Below are 8,061 nucleotides of genomic sequence, written 5' to 3' on the forward strand. Positions count from 1 at the left end.
AACACCCCCCCTGAAGGGCTTGTGGATTTTGCCTTTAAAAAGCTAGCCACACAAAGAAAAAGCAAGCTCCTCCTGGCCTCACTGCTACTACAAGTGAGTGCTTGGAATCGAGCTTCCCTGCCCACGGCTTGTAAACAGAAATAAATGTAGCTAGAGTTTTCCTGCCTGGCCCACAGTCAGGGCAAATCTCTTTCACCTGCCAGTCCCACAGCCTCTCAGACCCGACCAAGTAAACACAAAGACTTATGTTGCTTTCAAACTGTATGGCCATGGCAGGTTTCTTGCTAACTGTTCTTATAGCTTAAATTAATCCAGTTCTATAAATCTATACCTTGCCACGTGACTCGTGGCTTACCGGCATCTTCACATGCTGTTTGTCATGGTGGCGGCTGGCAGTCTCTCTCTGACTCAGCCTTCCACTTCCCAGCTTTATTCTCCTCCTTGTCCCATCTATACTTCCTGCCTAGCCAATGGCCAATCAGTGTTTTATTTATTGACCAATCAGCAACACATTTGACATACAGAACATCCCACCCACAGTAAATAAACCTTGCTTTTGCATTCTGTACCTAAATTCTCCGGTGGCCTCTTTGGGAATGCGATCTGGGCATAACATTTGGTTCCCTAACCTGGAACCCCAGAGATCTCCACCGGGACCCTCAAGGGTCCAGAGGTTTATTGACATCTACCATTAAGAGCGCTCTCTGTCCTGTCTGTGTCTCTCTGTCTTGTTACTTTTGTTTTGTACCGGTCAATTGATTTGTACTTTGCAGGCTCTCACTGGGGCAGACGTGTCCAGACAGTGAACCTGGTGGCGAAGGGAGACGTCCCAGAGCCCTAAGGCCACCTCAGAGGTGACCATTTGGTTTAGGAGCATCTTTGGGTATCTTCCCCCAAGGTGGGAGGAGGTGCCACTTTGTATTTTGTCCCAGGAAATTGTCAGAGCCATTTTGTGGGGGTTTTTGTATGTTTTGTTGTGATCATTGTTACTTTACACTTTCCTTCTCTTTCAAGAAAAAAAGGTGCATGTCTGACTGACAGGGATGTGGAAGCCCCTGATATCTGTTTGATCAAGGACAGAGATCCTCGAGTCTGGATTGTTTTTGGTGTGATTGAGCCTGGAGGGTCACTCCCCCCAGTGCACATCAGGCTGTCATTGTTCTTGGAGCTTTGTTGGCTGTTTTGTTGGGGCAAAGTTTTTTCGTGTGCCCTTGGTCTTGTGTGTAATGTGTTAATTGTTCTCATTGTTGACGTGACTGTGACGGACGCTATGAGACAGTTCCCTTCTTCTCTACTAGACCTTTGCCTAGCCCACTGGAAGGATGTGTGAGCTACAAGAGAGGGAACTGGGTCCCTCATCCCCACTCCCCGATTGAACTGGGATAAACAGGTAGCTCCTGCCAGGTGGGGCTTGCTTACTGCAAAAGAGGCTCACTAGCTGTGAATGAGGCCGTCGTCTCAGTGCTGATGTACCAGTACTTGGATTGTCTGTGTAAATGTTATTTGTTTCTGTCTACTAACCTCCCTTATTTTCCTAGAGGAAGAGGAGGAGAGAGAGGCATAACAAAGGCCACCTCCCTCCCTCCGTAGCTCTCTTGCTATCAGGACTGCAGCCAGCTGGCTGCTCTCACAAGGGTGGGGGTGCATGCTCTCGGTACAGGCGGGCAAAGACAGGAGCTCTGGACAGGGCAATGGGGAACTGCCTGCAATTGACAAAAACTGTGTGAACACTGAGCAGAGAATCTGACTTTAGTCAAAGGAGTGTAGTGGGTAGCCCTTCCAGCTTTGATCTGGAAGTTCCAACCCCCATTGAGACTTCAGCAACTGTCACACCTACAAGGTGGGGCCAAGGGAGGCCCCGGGTGGAGCTCTGGAAGTCCAATTAGCAAGAATGAGGAGGGTTTACATGAGTGAGAATTGTTGAGACCAGGGTTGGATAAAGCACAGGGACAAATAGCCAAACAAATGGAAACACATGAAATATGAACCAATGGCTGAGGGGTCACCAACTGGATCAGGCCCTCTGAATGGGTGAGACAGTTGATTGGCTTGATCTGTTTGGGAGGCATCCAGGCAGTGGGACTGGGTCCTGTGCTCATTGCATGAGTCGGCTGTTTGAAACCTGGGGCCTATGCAGGATTGTTTGGCTCAGCCTGGGTGGAAGGGACTGGACCTACCTGGACTGAATCTACCAGGTTGATCTCAGTCCGCGGGGGAGGCTCCTCCCTGGAGGAGGTGGGAATGGGGGGTGGGCTAAGGGGAAGGTGAGGGGGGCCGGAGGGGGGAGAACAAGGGAATCCGTGGCTGATATGTAGAACTGAATTGTATTGCAAAACTAAAATTAAAATTAAAAAAAAGAAATACAATTGGAGTTTGGAGAGATGGCTCTTTAGAAATCTCATGTTCAAATCCAGCACCCACATGGTCATTCACACCCATCAGTAATATTAGTTTCCCAAATTTAATACCTTCTCATGGCTTTTGTGGCACTGCACAAAAGTAGTACCAGACATACATGCAGTTAAAACACTATATGCATTAACAAAATTACTACATCTTATAAAGGATAAGAATACAAATTAATAATCCATAAAGTCATGTAAGTAAAGTAAATATCATAAAGAGAACCCATCAGCTTTTGAGAAAATTTTATACATACCATCAAAGTGATAGAATACAAAATATTTCAAAAAAGTAACTAGTTTTCTGATCACAAATAGGAACCTCGATTTACAGATATACCATTATATACATAAGCAACCCCAAAAGTTCTACCAGGGAACTCCTTCAGCAGATAAACACCTTCAGTGAAGAGACTGAATACAAGTTTAACTCACAAAATTCAGTGGCCCTGCTATATAAATGATAAACAGGCTGAGAAAGAAATCAAGGAAACAACACTCTTCGTAACATCCACAAATAATATAAAATATCTCGGTGTAATTCTAACCAAGCAAGTGAAAACCCTGTATGACAATAACTTCAAGTCTTTGAAGAAGGAAATTTGAGAAGATATCAGAAGATGGAAAGAGCTCACATGCTAATGGATTGGTAGGATTAACATAGTAAAAATAAAATTCCTACAAAAAGCAATATACATATGCAATGTAATCTCAATTAAAATTCCTACACAATTCCTCATAGACCTTGAAAGAAATATACTCAACTACATATTGAAAGCCAAAAGACCCAGGATAGCTAAAAAGCTCCTGTACAATAAAAGAAATTCAGGAGGTATTACCATCCTGACTTCAAGCTCTAAAACAAGGATATAGTAATAAAAACCACATGGTATTGACATAACATCAGAAAAGTAGATCAAAGGAATCAAAGACCCATACTTAAATCCACACACCTATGGACACCTGATTTTTGAAAAGGAAGCCAAAATTAAACAATGAAAAAAAGAAAGCATCTTCAACAAATGGTGTTGGTCTAACTGGATGTCAGCATGTTGAAGATTGCAAACAGATCCATATCTATCACCATGTACAAAACTCAAGTCCAAGTGGATCAAAGACCTCAACATAAACCAGCTACACTGAATCTGATAGAAGAGAAAGTGGGGAATAGCCTTGAATGCATTGGCACAGGAGATCCCTTTCAAAATATAACATCAATAGTGCAGAGACTAAGGTCAACAATTAATAACTGGGACCTCATGAAACTGAAAATCTTCTGTAAGGCAAAGGGCATTGTCAATAGGACAAAACAGCAGCCTTCAGAATTAGACAGCCCTTTGTGAGACAGATTTCGATGAATCAGCTCCATTTTATTCTAGAGTAAAAAGGAATGTACAGAATTGGGGAGCCTGGGACAAACCCTAATTTGCATTAAGTGGCAAATCCCTATCACAAAGCTTAGTATGAGGCAGTAGGGTCCTATAGCAGAACCCATAGCATAAGTCTTCTAGCAGGAATCTGTGCCAAGGGTCAAGCTAAAGGGAATCAGGCACTTGGTTTTAGAGACAGTTTTTTGGATAAGGTCAGTCCTCCAGGCCCAGGGACATTCTTCAGACAAGGCTAGGTAGAGAGCAGGAAGTTCTGCTATTGGAGGGAGCTCCATTTTGCCCAGCTTATGGAAGAACCTGCTAGGCTTATGGCAGACGGTAACCTCAGCCTGCCAACGATGGCTTCCAACATCTCCCCATTTTTAGTTTATAATGGGGAGGTGTCATTGTAAACCTTGAGGAAACTTTCACCTGTGTCAGAAGGGTCCAGGGTCTGGTAGTGAAACATGACCTGATTGTTAGTAATTTTAGCAATGGTGGTGATCTCTCACCAGAGGAAATGAGTAAGGCAGGGGACCAGCATCAAAATAAACATAGCTGTGGATCCTCCTTGGGACTGGACTAGGCCCTCTGCATAAGTGAGACAGTTGTGTAGCTTGATCTGCTGAAAGGGTCCCCTAGCAGTAGGATCACGGTCCATCCCTGGTGCATGAGCTGGCTTTTTGAACCTACTACCTATGGTGGGACACCTTGTACAGCCTTGATGCAGGGAGAGGAGCTTGGACCTGCCTCCACTGAATGAACCAGGCTCTGCTGAATCCCCATGGGAGGTCTTCCCTTGTTGGAGGAGGGGATGGTGGGTAGGCTGGAGGGTTGAGAGAAGGGAAGAAAGGGGGACCTGTGGTTGGTGTGTAAAATGAATAAAAAAAATTCCTTAATAAATAAAAAAGAAGTAGTCAGAGGCATTGGAAGAGTGCTGAACGGGAGAAAGTAAACAACATATTAAACAAACTGTGGCCAGTGTGGACTGAGCATTTCTTCTTAGTGTGTCTCCTGGTTTAGAATAATGTTATATGTTAGTGTTGACTGGGAGACCCACCCCTGCTGTGGAGAAATAGGAATATCAGCAGAGGCATGTGCAGTATACTGGGTAGGATACAGTTTTCCCATGACTCCTGCTCTTTACCTTTCATTCATGGTATGGTGCTATTTTATTTGTATTAAAATGTCTTTGTATGTTAATAAATAAAGTTTCCCGGTCAGAGCTATTAGCAAGCCATAGGAAAGCCGGGCAGTGGTAGCATATGCTTGTAATCCCAGCACTTGGTAGGCAGAGCTAGGTAAGTCTCTGTGTGTTCAGGGATAGAGCCAGCATTGGATACACATGCCTTTAATCTCAATACCAACCATAGAAGACCTGGAGGTCTATACAGACAGGCAGTGACTAGGCGGTCATGTGGTTGGGTTTACAACCAATGAGAAGGCAGAACAGAAAGTCTATATAAAGAGGAAGTAGCTCTGTTCGGAGAGATAGGACCACCACAGGAGGAAGGGTAAGGTTTTAGCTCTTAGCTCTGACCTCTTAGCTTTCTTCTTTGCATTGGTTCTTGTTTATTATTTAATAAGACAGTTGGTTACATCTACATTCATGGGGTCATCTGTAATGATGGTTACTTAGTTTTGAAACAGGACCAGCATCCTTGGTTGGGGTCATTCACGGTTCCAATCTCATGGTGTTTTGTCCTCATAGGTTTCCTGAAGGGGAAGAAAATCAGTGATGAGTGTTTGGGTAAGAATTAGGGGGTTAAGCTGTGGCAGATCAGGCCTGTGATAGAACAAAGGCTGTCATTAAAATAGCAGAGAGGGAGGTCTTGGTGGGGGGCATATGGCATGGGCAGTGGCCACCAGATCAGGAGATTTTCTTGTTCTGGAAGGGGTGGCCTTTCTTCCACCTCCTCTGTTCCTGACTAGTCAGTGAGAGGCAAGCCATCTTTCTGGTTGGCAGGGTGATGTTGGACATTTCTGGCTGGGATCTGAATAGGCTTTAGCTGGTCCTTTCTGTGGAAAAAAACACAAGCAAAGGAATCTCTTCCCACTATGGGGAAGGGGGTCTGGTCTCTTCCATATTCCATCTATAGGGTAATGCCATATTATCAAGATGGGAGATTATTTGAAGGTTTTATATATGTAGAATATTTTTAGAGTGGGCATTGTCATTGCCAGCTGCATCGTTAGAGGTGTAAATGATCGTTTTTTGTTTTAAGTCGATATTTATAGCTTTTAATTTTTTTTAAATTTAGGACAGGATATATGTGCCATACCCTGTAACAGATAAAGACTGAGAAACAGTGGAAGGTCCTGGCATCCAGGTCCAGATGTGCTGTGATAAATAGGCACCTCAGCCTATTGTCCCAGATTTGAAACAGATACATATTAGGGACAGAAAGTAAAGTTAAAAATTAGCTTTGGTTACAATTTAAATATTGACCAAGATGGAATCTAGTCAGAGCCACCAAGAGGAAACTTTTTAGTAGTGTGGCTTTGATATATATGTTTAGCCATTTCTACGGACAAAACACATATATTCTCCCTCTCTGTTGTTGATCCAGCTGGAATCTCCCGCTCACCCAAGCTCTCTTTCCCTCGACCCTCGCCCTTCACTACCCCCACTCATGTCCAGGCTGTTCATGTAGATCTCATTCCATTTCTCTGTCATTGGGCAATCCCTGTGTCTTTCTTGGGGTCCTGTTTTCCAGGTAACCTCCCTGGAATAGGAGACCATGGTAAATGAAGACCACATGAGAATAGGAAGAAGCAAAGTGCTAGAGAGGCCCACAGAAATCCACAAAGATACCCCCACAATAGACTGCTGGCAATGGTCGAGAGACAGTCCAAACTGACCTACTCTGGTGATGGGATGGCCAAACACCCTAATTGTCCTGCTAGAAACCTCATCCAACTACTGAGGGATCTGGATGCAGAGATCCATGACTAGGCCCCGGGTGGATCTCTGGGAGTCCAATTAGCGAGAATGAGGAGGGTTTATATGAGCGATAATTGTTGAGACCAAGGTTGGATAAAGCACAGAGACAAATAGCCAAACGAACCGAAACACATGAAATATGAACCAATGGCTGAGGGGTCACCAACTGGATCAGGCCCTCTGAGTGGGTGAGACAGTTGATTGGCCTGATCTGTTTGGGAGGCATCCAGGCAGTGCGACCGGGTCCTGTGCTCATTGCATGAGTCGGCTGTTTGAAACCTGGGGCCTATGCAGGGTCCCTTGGCTCGGCCTGGGAGGAGGGGACTGGACCTACCTGGACTGAGTCCACCAGGTTGATCTCAGTCTGTGGGGAAGGCTTTGCCCTGGAGAAGATGGGAATGGGGGGCGGGCTGGGGGGAATGTGAGGGGGGCGGGAGGGGGAAGAACAAGGGAATCTGTGGCTAATATATAGAACTGAATTGTATTGCAAAATAAAAATTAAAAAAATATATATATTATCATAAACTTTTATAAGGCTATGTTGTGATATTTTAAGAAGTACAATTCCCAGAGTCCTAGAAGGTGTCCTAGCCCTTGGGCAGGTGTTTTCTTTTAAGAACTTGCAGAGTTCCAGGAAATTACCTGGTCTCTGGGTAGGCACTATCTTTGAAGAACTACAATTCCCAGAATTCCAGGAAGTTATCTGGTTTCTGGGCAGGTGCTCTATTTTAAGAAATACTTTCATGAAATAATTTACCTATTGATGAATTTAGTTTATTTTTGTATGTCAATTGGCATTATAGGTAGCTACTTTGTCCCTTATGTCAGGGAGTTTCTTTGGTCTCAACCTAGCTCTCAGCTGTTATGGGGCAGGGAAGATACCTTCCATAGGTGCCTTCAGCTGAACTGAGACATAGGGTGTCAGAGCCCGGGAAGGCTGAAATGCCAGTCAAAGTCTTGTTTATCAGAATCAGGTGATGAGCTGTTCAGATGAAGGGACAGGGAGCATTTATGTCAGCTGGACTGGTTTATATTGGCTTTTAGTTAAGTCCAGAGCTCAGTAGCTGGTAATTTGTAGGTGTTTTTTGGATGGTGATTGTCAGCCAAGTGCAAATCTTTTAAGATACAGACTGGGCAGAAATTAAAATTCAGGAGCTTAAGAACAAAATCTTACATTTGGAACCCTTTTTGTTTGATGTGTTGACATGTGGATCCAAGCCTTATGACTTTGATTCCTTGAAGCTTATATGAATTTTTGTGTAGTCCCAGAATGAAGGAACAGTAGCTCGCACAAAGTCCCACTACTAGCTGAGGAGATATTGTAACTGATAATTGCTGAAAGGGATTC

The sequence above is a fragment of the Peromyscus eremicus genome, chromosome 1 (assembly GCF_949786415.1).
Source record: "Peromyscus eremicus chromosome 1, PerEre_H2_v1, whole genome shotgun sequence".
Classification (NCBI taxonomy): domain Eukaryota; kingdom Metazoa; phylum Chordata; class Mammalia; order Rodentia; family Cricetidae; genus Peromyscus; species Peromyscus eremicus.